Raw genomic sequence first — 14,929 nt, forward strand, 5'->3', positions numbered from 1 at the left:
AAAAATGTACAAAAGCAATAGCCTCCTTAGTTACTCATATCAACCACACATATATTGATAATTATATTCAGCAGACAGAACGCAGCCAGGCTTGATTGCAGCCAGCCCTGTTGAATCTAATCCTCAATCATATTGATCTGTCCAGTTTCCTTTGTCAGGATGTCTGAAGTTTGGTTGTATTCTGGCAAATGCATTTAAGAACAAAAGAGAGTGAAATTATTTTTGAAATTCCTTTGAACATTTCTGCTAATTCTAGTTTTATGCAGTTCCCTTAGCACTGTAAGTGAAACGTATTGTTAGTTGTGTAAATATCTCTGGGTTCTTGAATTGGGTTTTAACCCATTTACTGTACCGAGTGTATGGTGATAATGCAGCCCTACCATCGAGCTGGATTGTGTATAAGAAGAAAAATAATGGTCTCCACTTGATGTAGCAAAGGCAGTGGAGTTAGAAGTGCCGCCCACTGCCCCCCCCCCCCCCCCCCCCCCAACCAGCTGATGTCAAATGTCAGCTCTGGAGCTCTGGGACTGACCCCTCAGGGCACATTCACCAGTAACACACAATGTCAGCAAACAGAAATTAGTTAATTTGGTAACAAGCCATATTGCATTTTAAGCTGTCCCTGAATAAGGTATGTATTCAATTTAATACAGCAAATTGATTGCTAGCCTTAGACCATAGTTAACCTACAGCCTGAAATAAACCTGAAGAAACATCATAGTATCAATTGTCAGTATTAATTCTGCGGTCGCATCAATTGACTATCCAAATAATGGGATAATGTACTGGCTGTGCGATATGAGTGCTGTAATTGAATAAACGATATTGATTTTGAATATGTGTATCTCACAGTAAAATAAATCTGGCCCTTAGCAATGATGGTGTTTTTTTCCTATTCTGTGATGTGTGTGCGCAGGTATACATGCATACATGTGTTCATAGGGCAGACCACATCTTACTTATATATTTTTCTTGTCAGGTTGTGTGGCCTCCTGGATGATTGGAGTCGCATGCAATTGTATGAGTTGTGCCCCCTTAATGACACTTCTGTGTAAATTGTTCTATAACAAGACTTATGTCAGTTTATAGAGTGTTTACTTTTTTAAATAATAGGCATATGCAAAATGTTATCACCAGTCACATTCACTTAATAACTCTAATTAACGTTTCTGCTTTGTCAGTTACACTTTAATGTCAGTTACACTTTAATTAACATAAACAGTACTATGTGCTAACCTCAGTGGCACTCTGTTAATAGAGCTAAGTGTTGTTTCTGGCACTGCACTCACATTTCTGTATACTTAATCAATATTACACTAAACAATGACTGAATGTTAAATTTGGCTTGACAACTTATTAGGTGGGTGAGAGTAGCTCCTATTTTCGTATTTGTGCATTGTTTGAGGGGGTGAGGGATGGGTTGCTGGCGTGAAATGAGATGCTGACTGCAACCCTCGCCTGAACAAGATTAGCCACCCAGTAGCCCATATGCTACTGCATTTGCTGTGTTCCTTTAGCCACTAGTTAAAGATGTATAGTTATTTTTACAAAACTATAGGAAACAGGAAAATAATATGAAAATAAAACTAAAATGACAATAAATGTTAAATAAATGACTTCTTGCTTACCCTGGTATGAAATCCAGCTATGACCATCTTGAAATGACCAGCTACCAGTTGTTTCAAAACATAGCTTGAGCTGTTTTTTTCAGCAGGGTACACACTGCACTATTATCCCTACAAGGAATCAGAATAACTTCAAAAACCAATTCAACTGGCTGCATTTAAACAGTTTTAGTACTGCTAAAAGCCTCCAAGGAAGCCAGCTGCTGCTAGCGATATAAAATGTATTTCCTTGAAATGAGAAAGTGTCAAACACTTAAACTGGAAAAACCATTTAGAGGAAGCTGTATTTTCAGCGATGGCTCTAGTCTTTAAAATATAATTCTGGGCTGTTCTGCGTATTTTCTATTCATTCATATATTTATTTATTATTTTGCAGTGGCCACACTAAAATGGCATTATTATGACTAATGATAGATAAAACAGGCACTGTAATTATGTGCTAGAATTTCCCCCGTATTATTGTTTCACCATTTCGTGTTGAATCTACTCTTTATAAGAGGACTAAAGCTTCCTCTGATCCCCTCTGTGTTATTTGATTGGGAGGTACAAAGACCGAAGTGCCATACCTTATTGTACAAATTGTTTCATTATTTTTAACATATTTGTATTAAGTCTTTCAAATCATGATAGAGGGTTATTAAATACAGTGTATTTTGTGTGTTCACTTGAAATTGAGTGAGCAATGCATTTCATTTCTTTGGTGTCAAATTTTACTGCATTTGCGCTAAACTCACCAAACAACATAAAAGTGGCAAAACAGCTATATTAAATTTGAAGTACTGGAAATAGACACTCTCTGTAGTATCCATTGATATTCCCATTTGCCACATCTAATAAAATGATAAAAGTTTGGCATCCTGTGCTTCCACTTTAATTCTGGCACACCCAGAGTGGCAGGAAGCTGTAATTCATGCATTATTCTTTATTATATCTGACAGAATTATGCTGATGTGCATTGTAACAGGTTTTGGGAACCTCAGGTGCCACAGTTGAGCTTGCCAAGCGTGTGATGGTGTTGGAGGGAAAAATGTGAAGCAGGGGAAGCAGCTTGAATCAAGCACATTAAATCTCATCCGCTTTAGACCAGAGAGCTCGTGGATATGTTTGGGGTGAAAGGACAGCTTTTTTGCTCCTTTTATTCATGCATTTTTATGAATCAATGAATTCAGTTGGGAGGCATCAGTTTGAAAATAGATACATCACAGACCAGTGGAAACGCATCCCCCTTATCCCCATTTTGAGAGAGGTTTTTGAAGTGACATTGGTTTTACACTCCAAGCATTTGAAGACTTAAAACAGCCAGTAAGGTCATTGCAGGAACATGGGTTTTGATCATAAGAAGCTGTTGGCTGGACTGTTTATTTTCAAATATGAACACAATAATAATCTAAGGTCTAGTCATTACGTCAGACACAGAGAAATGAGTCTGGATACTCAGCAGGTCTTCATAACTGAAATACAGTCCCCGGCCTGTACCGCTTATCTTCCTGCTTGCAAGCAGGCTTAAGCCACTGCAGTTTTAGCAGGGCATAAATTGCTGACAGTTTTATGCTTGCTGTCAGCAGTTTGGCTTCATGTGAATGATTACAACTGTATTTCATTTTTCTCCCAGCAAATTCCGCAAAGGGGAAATACATTTCCTGTCTGCGCTGGTTTTCGTTTACAATCGCGCAAAATTATTTGGTTCGTGTCAGGCCATTTACGGCTGTCTCTGTGAAAGAGAGGAAATCTTATGTCGGTGCTTGGTTTAATTTACGGAATGAGTAATGTGTAGATATTTGAATACAGACAAAAGCCCAGGTTCAGCTCAATGACTGGCATTTCAACAATGGTCTAAGGCTTAGACGCATTGTGTATGTACAAAATTAAAATAGCTCATTTTAGATGACTAATGGTTTTCTCCTTTATATTTTTTATGGAATTATAATAATCATAATAATAATTACTGTTATTATTATTTGTATTATTATTCCTTCCGGTTAAATTAATCCTATGGTTCCACATTCTGTGCGTCCCTCTCTAGCTGGATGGTCGAGTTACATATGCATTCCATTCGATTTCATCCAAGAATGCCACACTGGATATAGTGGTTTTTTTTCTGTGAGATGATTTTATGATTGCAGCAGCCATACTGAAAAAAGATACATTTCCCAGTAATTGAATACATTAGCATGACTCTACTCTCAGGGTTGAGTACCTAAATGAACTGCAGATGCACGCATTCCCTGTTTCCATTAATAAACCTGGGTGATTTGTCGTGCTGTGTTGACACAAGCACTCAAGTACTTAGTGTACTGTGCACTCATTTCTCCATCCAATTTAACAGCAGTTTTGACTGTGGCCAGGGTCAGACTCCTATACCCTCTGGTTTAAGAGAGGCAAGAGCTCCCCTGTGTATGTCTGGCACTTCAGACACCTCTTTCTCTCAGGTTTCACACTGCTTCTGTGCTGTACAGTAAATGTACTGTATACTGTAAATGCCATGTTTGTTTGTTTGCTTTTGTGTCATGGGCATGTGCATTCATGTCCATGTGAGAGATCCCTGATGTTGAGGACATTATGACAGTACTCCTGTCATCTTTGTCTGTATAAAAGACACAAACCGGCATTCAAGCACAAGTGTACAATCCAGGTAGCCTGAGAAAATAAGGTGAGTCAAGCAGTAATGAGTAAAGACATTTCAACAATGGTTTTATACACATACTTTAAATTGGATGTTCTCTGCCTGCATTACCAATGGCTGGAATTCCTGAGCTGGACCTTAAACAGCAACAGGAACTCTTTAATCAAACTAAGAATGAACATTGAGTGCAGTAGTCTCCGTAATGATTAACTGTCCCTGGCAGAATGGCCTTGCTTTTCGAGATGTAGGAGTTTCCTTTTGTAGCAGGAGTAACATTGTGGCAGCCAGGCCAGGCAGCTCCAGACGGGAGGAGCTGGGTGAGCCGTGTGAGGATGGCGTGGGTGATGGACTGAGTCCAGGCTGTGGGCTGGGCCCTGCGGGGCAGGAAAACAGAACACTACAGTGACCGACTGGACCACTGAGGAACAATCACACATTGAGCTGTGTTACAATCTAGTCTACCACAGCAGGGAACTTTAACTCCTCAATGAATTTCTGCGTGGATGCTCTTGCATAAACATTTTCCAGAAGGCTCTGTGCCTCTGCAGACTCCCGTGTGACGCCAGTGTGACCATGTGCAAATTCAGCCGGCTGTGGAACTAATTCAGCTATAAGGCCTAATATCTTATCAACTGATATGTCCATACAAAACGATCGCAATACCTTGCTGAGCAAAATGAGAACTCATAACCAGATGGTTGTAGGATTCAGCCCAGGTGGGTCCCTCTTTACAAGCAGGTTACTCTATTGACTTTGCCCCAAACTACTGTACCTCACAGTGAAGCTGTGTGAATGGAGAACCCAACAAATACAAACTGAAAAACTCTGATGGGGTCCTTTAGCCACAGATGGGTGCCTGAAGACTCCATGTATTCCCAGAGCGTTGGCTCCACCTGCTGTGACAGAGTCCCCCTGACTCATCCTCAAGGTCATCGCCATGGCAAAGTGGGAGGGACCTGTCTCTGAGAATGGGGAGTCTCACAAAGCAAGCTTTGTGTGCCTTAATTGATTTGAATCTGAAAGCAGTGAAGTGTTATGAAACAACGCTTAGCGACAGCGCTCAAAGGAAGATGCATCTCGATGACACATTAATTGCATTCTCTGTGCTGTGCCAACAGAAAAGATGGTTTGGTGAATGGGTGCACACATTATAATGTGAGAGAATTCACTCAAGATTTCTTGAATTAGAGGAATAGACTTTCATTCCCTCTTTGGAAAAAGGAATTGGAACAAACAAGCTATGCTGCTCCCCCCAGCATTAATAAATTAGTTATGCAGAACACAATGAACCATGAACCAGTTTGACCTACATTCATATTTTCCTCACTGCTGTAGTGCCTACCCTAAAAAGCTACAAAAACAACAGAAAGATACACTTACCCATTTAAATAGCAAAGCATTCTACGCTTTGAAACAACTGAAAAACACATTGGGCATACAGCTTAAAGTGGAATGAAACATCAGGGGGCAATTTCCAAGCTTGTATGTGGGAAATGAGAGGCCTAATGTTCTGCCCTGCCAGCTGTAGCAGGGCGTTCTCTGGTGGGGAGTCACTTGCACTCCCTCTCCCATTGCTTGTGTTGGATGGATTCTGTTTGTCCATGTAGGAGTGTACAGGGCCTGTAGCTAGTCTGACTATGTCTCTCTGGAATCTGATGCCTGCTTGTCTCCATTGAAGACCTTAATGGGCAGCCCTTCTTTTAGGGCAGCCCTTCTTTTAGGGCAGCCCTTCTTTTAGGGCAGCCCTTCTTTTAGGGCAGCAGGACCTACAGCCCTGTGTACTGGGAAGTCACACACATTTGAAACTGCACAATGGGAAATGGTTCACCACACACAACCAGGAGATCAGAGATCAAATCTACATACACCAAACTAAGTCACAAAAAACAACCAAAATAAACCTCCTCATCCTCACCCTGTGGATATTTACAGTATGGAGGTAACAGGTGTGCTCCTGAATTCATCGTATGAGTGTTGAGTTGCTCTCCTGAACTCTATTCCTTTCCACAATAACAGCGGTGATATTAAAATGGCCCCAGCTGTGTATGAGTGGGTTATATTTGTTGTTGAAGAAGAGTCTCGGCTCTGTTCAATCACTGGTGGAGAGCTGTCAGGGTAAATCCATTGTGGAGCACTGTTTAGTATAGCAGACCTCAGATAGAGGTTTCCTGCAAAATTAAGACAAGTGACCAGCGAGGTAATTTGCATCAGATGGGCCGCGGTATATTATCAATCCACTTCATAGAGGAGAGCATATAGTATTTACCTGTCTGATGCCTCTATTTGGATGGGTGAGCAAGACTCCATTAATGTCCATCCATAGCTGTCCTAATATTGGATTTCTCTCTCCCAGGTAAATATTTAACCTGAAAGTGAAGTGAATACCAGCAGAGCCAAATCCTTGATTAGATGTGCAGTGTGGGATGCTGGGGTTAATCACTTTAGGTTCAGATGTTTTATACGTAGGGAGAATAGCCAAACTGGCCCATTCTGAATGAGGAACTGCTATAAATACTATAAATACTGCATGTACAAACCTGCTCCACATGCCAATAATGTCATTAAACAGCTCTTTCCACATTGAGTGAAGGTATTTTACAGTGCATAGCCACATGAGGCACTCTTTCCCTATTTTACTGGAAAGTATCTTCAGGTTCCTGCGTTTTTGTCATTGTATAGCACTATGTCCATGCTCAATTTAGAGGAATTAATTTATTTTTGTGGGGTAATACCTCTCAAATGTGCATTGCAATCTCTTGCAATTACTTCAATTGAAGGGTACTATAAGCTTCTGACACTATGATTTTTATTTTCAGCTGTGCATATTGCTTGGAAATGATAGTGATGGCAGTTTTGACAGTTTATTTTTATATATGGTGTTTGGTGACTAGCTGTGGTGTGTAGTTATAAGACTGTAGAGTGCATGCCAAATGGAAGGCACAGAGAGATATTGATCTGATTGTCACATTCTTTAGTCTTGATGTCTTTGTAAGTCCAATGCAGAATTGATCGTAAGGCAGTGTTGTGGCATAGCGCTTGGTTGTCAGCTCCAATCAATTGCTGAATTAATAGCTACCAGTTGTAATTACATAGAGCCTTGATTGGTGTGCTGGATGTCATCCAAGTCACTATGCAAAGCTTCTTTGTGTTGTGGCTGGGGGGCAATATGTATGCATGGGTGTTTGTGTGTATGCACACATGTGAAGTGTGTGTTTTCGCTGCCTAAGCAGATGCATATGTGTATTTATGTGTGTGTGCATGCATGCATTCGAGTGTCTGTGTGTGTGTTTGCGCATATGCATTCATGAGGAAGGGTCATTTTTGTATGCGTAAGCGTGAGTGTGTTACATTATGTGGCTAACAGCACCTTATCGGCCCATTTGTTCCTTGTCTCGCTGGTCGGACACATGCAGATCCCTGGTTTTCACATGAATGACCTCTGTTGTCAGAACAAACAGTCAGAGTAGTAGAGCACCAATCACGTAGACAATTACTGCAAACCCCTTTTCCATGTACATGACTTCAGTAGGCCTCTACTTCACCTGCTGAGATTCCATTGGTCAAACAGAGCTCACTGCAAAGGAAAGGCATTGCACATAGGTGGCATTGTTGTTTTGGTTTTCTCAAGCTTAATATGTTTTATGCTCAGTACACATACATTTACATAATCTGTCTATGTAATGCACAGCTGACATAGTGTTTGCATGAGATTCATTAAACTGCTCAATATGCCAACTTCCATCTGTGCATTCTACCCCTTTTGGGCAATAAACTGAAATAATGATGTGTGAAGTATGTCTTGGTTATGTTGCTTCTTGCTTGCTAATGATTTTCAACTTGCAAACAGAAATAAAGTAAAAATAAAAGGCACCTTTTCACTCTAAACATTCCGACCCTCACAAACAGTTTCCCTGTATATCACAGTAGGCAGCTGAACTTTACTCCAAAATAGAGCCAGTCACAATTTTATTACTATTGTCGGAGTTTTTTTTTAGCATTCATTAATTGAACCCTTCTAAAACCAATGGACAGTGGATTTAATTGCATAAACTGCTTCATGAAAGAATCCCACTTCACATGATGTGAAGCTTATAAGACAAGAATATAGAAAAAGGAATATTCATGCAGAAGAATATGCATTTCCTGTGTTTTTATTGCGATATTTCACAGGACTCTTTTGACACGTGTAGCTCTGGCATTTCAAAGTGGGATTTTCTTGTTAAAAATGTCATTATAATCAAATGAGGTATGGGAAGAAATGTGTCTTTTATTGCAGTCAAATGATGCGTGGGAGTGTCTTTTTATAGCAGTGTTGTTTTTGTTTATGAGTTAGTACTAGTTCGTTCTGTTACCCTTTCAAGCACTCTGCATCTAGTGAACCATGCCAAAAACAAATCGTAGCTTTACTCAAAATGCTTCTGCCAAATGCTTCTGACCATGACTAAAATTCTAAAATAGAAAATCTATTTAAAAAAACGTTTTTGAATTTTGAGAGAGAGCAAGAAAAAGAGAGTGAGGGAGAGCAAGAGCAAGAGAGAAAGAGAGCGAGAGCAAGAGAAAGGGAGATTATTAATTTGTGTGTGTGTCTGTGTATTCACACAGGGAGGGATGGAGAGGGCAGAAAATCTAAATAGAACTGTATTTGAAGCAGGTATAAATAACACAGTGGCCGGCTATGTTTTCAGCAATTGCTAAGGAGATGAGTGAGTTCAAAGGTTTTCAGAATGGCTGTGGCTGTGGGCTTTGTTTCCGTTTCCACAGCAACAGTGGGATGCTAGCCTGATGAGTGCAGAACAGGAGTGAAAAGCTTGCGCTGTCTCTGGGCAGCCCACTGCATGGCACGGACACTCGGCAGTGACTAATCTGCTCCCAATTAGCCCGGCGACAACCAGAATTTATTCCAGAAGGATTATTCCGTTTGAATGAAATTCAATTTTACAGGGATAGTTCAGCTACCATCCAACCAAAATATTTCCAAGTCCGCCGTTTATGCTCATAAATTGAACACATGCTGAATACATTTGGCAAAAAAGGCTTATGTTAAACACTTTAAATGGTACACATTTTCGCCAGACATGCAACAATCACGCACTGCTTTGAATACTGCATATTGCTTCCATGTGCATGGTTTCAAATGAATTCCTGTTGACATCTACATAGCTTATCCCTATACGCCAGGTCCTCTGCTGCCTTCGCATGCACCACCCTCTTGGTTATTGCTGTTTTTGATATTATCCCTATCTAATTCCTAGCAGAAGAGAGGTTCGGTTCTAGATCCACCACTAAGTGCGAGGTCCTTGTAAACTCTCTCTTCATGTAATTAGACAGAGAGGAGGATGACCCAGGACATCTGCTCTAACGGCAAGGCAGACCTTTGGAACAAATTGCGGGCAGATGGTACCATTCAGAGGGCAGTGACGACTGAGAGACATCCTACGCCTAGCCGCTAATGCTCCCCTGGTGCTAGTGAGAGTGCTAGAGGTTGACCTCTGTGCCTTCAAGAATTATCCATAAGAAGGCTTTACCGCACGGGGTGGAAACATCTCCTTAGGTGCAGGGATCGAGGTCTTTGGATAGCGGTTATGCTTTAACAGGGGTCGAGTCATTTGATCAAGACCTGTGTCCCCCGGTTACTCATTTCAGTGCTGGTGTCACAGTCACCAAAGCCATAATTTGCTGACACTGTGTTCTCACACCCTGTGGCTATAACAGCTAACAAGGACCAATTTGTATCGAAAGATAATTCATCCGTGATGGTCATAATAATCCGGTGGTTTGCCCATTGTACATGTATGTATTCATTTGCCCACTTGCTCTGTATTGCGCAATATAGCACTGAACCGTCGATGCGGTCGATGACGGTCGATTGCTCCCAGCGAGAGCAGTGTGCGTTCGGGGCAGGCCTGGGTCAGATTACGGTGCTTGAGCGCATTTGGTTGTTTACAGCCATGCGCATTTACAAACGCACCAGCTCCGGGCTCAGCATTCTTCATGGCCAGTGAATCATTGATTGCGCTCATGTGCAGAGACACGGTGGCCCGTAACACAGCTGTGCATTTCTCATATATGTTTATTGTATGGCTTCATGCGATAAACATAAGCCCGAGGTGGAGCAGTGTGGATCGTAAACCCTTCAAGCTCTGCTCTTGTGCTTCCGCATGAACCATACACAAACCACACATTCATTTAGCAAGAATCAATTTCACAAGTTTGATGACGCTACTTGTACTGCTATTGTGCCATTAATACTGTACATGAAGTCTGTTTGGCTGATGGCCCTGTGTGATGTATGAAGCTAGGGATGGATGAACCATTAGTTGAAAGGTTGCCTGGGCACAGAAGGGGGAGCCCGAGGTAAAGCACTGGGGAGATGGCTCAGAGCCTCCATGGAAACCCAAAGTTTCTTCTTAGCGTCACAACTTAGCACATCGGACATCTTTTCCTGGAGCGTGTGGCATTGGGGAGCCTTCCCTTTGCCCCCTGTCTCACACAAAGCCACAGCTTGCCACGAGACTTGCCACTAGGAGTTATTACACTACTGAATAGAAAGAGATTTTAGGTTTTTGCCCCACTTGCAGAACTGAAACATCTACAGAAAAGGCAGGAATCCTATCCAATTAATTCCTTTCTGCTCAAGGGGAGATACTGTACTTTAGAAAAGCACCTGCTTCTCCTCAAGGAAAATGTAGTGCTGCACATAGGTGCCTAATGCATTCAGGAACTGGGGAGACATGAGTATCTATGTATAATATCATAGATAAACTGAAGACTGATGTTGCTTTGGTTTCTATGTTCCTGTGTGTGTGTGTGTGTGTGTGTGTGTGTGTGTGTGCATCCATGCGTACGTGCGTGTATCCTGTGGGGTGGACAGTGAGTCATGCTCAGTCGAAAGAAAAGAGAAAAGAGAGTGAGATCAGGTTGCTAGGCATCAAAGACCTCCTTTTGTTTGGGCAAACAATTAAACTCTGCTGAGCACCTTCCAGTGTGTCCCCCGTGAAAGAGAGTGGAGGAGCGTGAGAGACAGAGTGAGAGGGAGGGAGAGAGAGCGCGAGAGAGAGAGAGAGAGAGGGAGGGAGGGTGGGTGTGTGCATGAGAGAAAGAGAAGGAGTGGGAGTGGAATAACAGACAGCCTTGTTGCCTGGCTGTTACTGAGAGAAGCTGTGTGAGAAATCCGGGGATCGTTTGTCAGGGAGAGAAGGAACAGTCCCAGCGGGGGGCCTGAGTTTGCCGGGAGACAGACCAGCCGCTACAGCAGGACCTGGAGCTCCAGGAACAGGTTCATTAGGTCTCTCCCTCTGTCCTTCCCTGGGTCTGGAGGAGGCGACACACACCTCTCCTCTCCCTGTGACCGGAGTTTGTTTTGTGGACATGGTCGGGCACACTGGACCCTCATAAAAGGATATTATCATCTGGAATGTGAACGCTGAAATGGAAGGACTTCTCTCCCCAATGAGGACACGGGTAGGTTACCTCAGCAAATTGAAGCAGAAAAGTAGCGCTTTGCTGTGTTGCCAGGGAGGCAGGGAAGAACGTGGGCAACAGAGAACTGGGGAGGATTTCTCAGCTGTCACAGAATGTGTCATTTAGCTGTTTGCTCTGGTAAAAATAGATTTTAAAAAGATAATCTTCACTTACTTTTCCATGGTATCATTGCCTTATAAGTTGCTTTGAGAGCACCTGCTGTTCCAATGTAGTTTCTTAGGAGGACTGGCAGAATTTGACAGTTGGAAGTTGCGGTTTTTATTCCATGTTTGCATTTGTTTGGGGCATTTGAGACAAAAAGGTGTTATGTTCCTGATGAAAATATGATGTGAAAGTACATTGTATCAAGGTCAGTGAATGCTGGGAGCTGTTGCTCCAGTTCTGTGACAGAGATTTTGTGTTGCATTGTTGTGTACTGTACACATTATCCAGCAGTAATACGATGCAGAAACAGCAGTACCCTGGAGAAATAAGGTATTTCCTCTTTACACGAGAAGAATGTCATTGTGTGTACCCCTCATGGCAGATATTTCTATGGTGAAACGATGATAAAATATGTAACATATGTATTAATTCATTTGTAATTGCTTTGAAAAGGATTTTGGCCAACATTTAATCTTGATAGAATTCCGACCTGGGTATATTATACAAATAGAAACATGCATTTATGTAGTACTGCTCACTGTAGATGGATCATCTCCATTACCCACAAATCCTTCCTAGACCAATAGTATAGTTTGTGTATGTGCTCACTTTCATATATATTTTTTTAATCGATTGAATAGGTGCGGCACAGTCAGGCGTAGAACTTATAAATGTTCCAGGAAATATGCACACGTTAGCGTGGGACCCGCGCGACGGCGGCGATCAGCTGAAATGAGATTTTAATGTCACCATTAGAGTGCTGAAAGTAGAAGGGTTTGCGGGTGATTAATGGCTCTGCGCGCGGTGTGCGCTACTCGCTGACATCCTCTGTCGTGCCCGGCGACCGCGCGGCCGGCGTCTCTGGAGAGGGGCTCCGATAATTGAACCCGATGCGCTACGTGCGGCGCTACAGACATCCGTGCCTCATTACGCGGACGGAACACCTTTCACGCTGCGTTCGCGTTCGTCTCCAGCCCTCTTACAGCCCGTACATTAGCGGTAATGATTATTTCAACCATAACCAGGATTTACGGGGCATTTACACTTCTATATGGACACTGTGGTTTCCACTCATGTGTTTCTCTGTGGATACCAATCCTTTCTATTAAGCTGTAAGGCACATGCATGTGTAGTATGCTTGTGCATTGAACCCAAAGCTTTATCTGGCTTTTATTTTTAATATGCCTTCCCAAAGAATTTCCTGAATCTTCAGGTTAATGTACAAATGTAAAACGGAAATTCCAGCTGTAGCATATTATTGATTGTTTCTCAGAAAATTCCATACGCTCTGAGTCGTGTTTGAAGATCCCCTGCCTCCATATGACTATGATATGTCATGTAGGAGTAGTGGTGTTTTCTCATTAAGAAGGAGGCTTGGGTTGTGTAACCGTGGAATGATCTTTTGCCGCGAGGCTGATTTATAAATCCCATCGGATCTCCAGGCATTGCAGGGTGTGAGGACCCTGTCCAATCCCATCTCGGTGACCAGTCTGACCTTTCAGGCCCTGGCGGCTGAGAACGCGCGATCGCTGAAGCCAAACCCAGGTGTAATAAACAGCCAGAGCCGCAGGGCACAGCTGGATTATCAGTACCTCCATCCGCTGTCACGTCTGCCCACACCACAGGGCCAGAGGGTCTGGAATAATAGCATTAGCCAGCACTCGGATGGTTAATCCTTATGAGATGACCTGATGCCACAGCCACTCGTGAGTTCTCTGATATAAACCAAGTCCAGAGATATATTTCTTGCGGCAGTTAATCTAAATCCAAAATAATTGGCTTTTCTCAGAGGGGGTGGGGCAGTGGATTGGGGGATGGGGTAATGTTTGCCAAAGACTCAAGTATAGTGGAGTGGCTGACATATGATATCACTGGCCTACGCAGGACAAATCCCCAAACCAAACTGCATGGTGTCCTCATTTTGAATTCAGTGTTTATTTTTGAGCCAGAAGGAAAGAACAGGCATTATTACCGGAGCCAATAGATTAAATTCTCCGAGCAATGAAGTGTAAAGGTAATTTTTTTTGCTTAATTGCTTTCAGCAACAGCGTTGTTTAATATATTTAATGAAGCGTGATAGGAAATTGATAGTGCAGTCACAGGACTGACATTCAGCTGTACAATAGAAACCGATGTGAAATGCTTTCTTAACGAGCAGCAATACCTGTTCAATGCAGACTCTTTGTCCTAAATATACATTATCAATGTAGGTTTAGTGCTTCTCCTTCTTGTAATGCTGAGATAGCAGTAACTACAATGCATTGCGTTATAAGAAGGTAGTCATGCCTATGATTGGAGCGGAAAAAGGAGTTTCAGGCTTCATTTGGAATTTGCCTCATTATATCTGATGGGAGGGAGCACTACTGTACACAGAGCACCGTTGACTGAAGCTGGTCACCATGGTAGAGAATGGTCACGGTCATGCTTAACTGTACCTGCGGCATGGTGCAGACTGCTGGTAAAATTAACATTCATTTATAGCTTGGATCTTCTATGTTGGCTTTCGCAACATGTTAGGGTGTTTGTATTGGGTGCATTTAAAATATATACAGTATATATATTCAGTACTCTATCTAGCATTAATCTGAAAGATGACTCCGTGGGAACTCAAGTTTGTTTTCTGTATACTGCTATAGCTGGAAAAGAAGTGTATATGGGTATATAAGTGTTTGAGTATATGAGTGTTGCTTGGCAACTCTGGGTCATCATATAGAAATAGCAATACGCTTCTATGAATGTTTAACACAAATGAGTGCTTGGATTTCTTTGTAGTAAAGATGGATGTCATCTGGTATCCTCAGTCAGCATGACCCAGTTAAATTACATTTACACCAAAATGAAAAATTTAATGAGCTAATCCTCCTTACATTTCTCTTTAAACAGCCATTCCCATTAACTTCGGTGCAGAAACAAAATAGACCTTACAATTAATTATGCATAAAACGGTTATTGCATTTTCCGGGTTGCGAAATAGGCTTAACTTGACAAGATGAAGGAATATAATTTATTTTTTACTTTGGGATCTCCATAATTAACAGCTAAATATTAACATATA

This window comes from Conger conger, chromosome 8, assembly GCF_963514075.1.
Source record: "Conger conger chromosome 8, fConCon1.1, whole genome shotgun sequence".
In the NCBI taxonomy this organism is placed as follows: domain Eukaryota; kingdom Metazoa; phylum Chordata; class Actinopteri; order Anguilliformes; family Congridae; genus Conger; species Conger conger.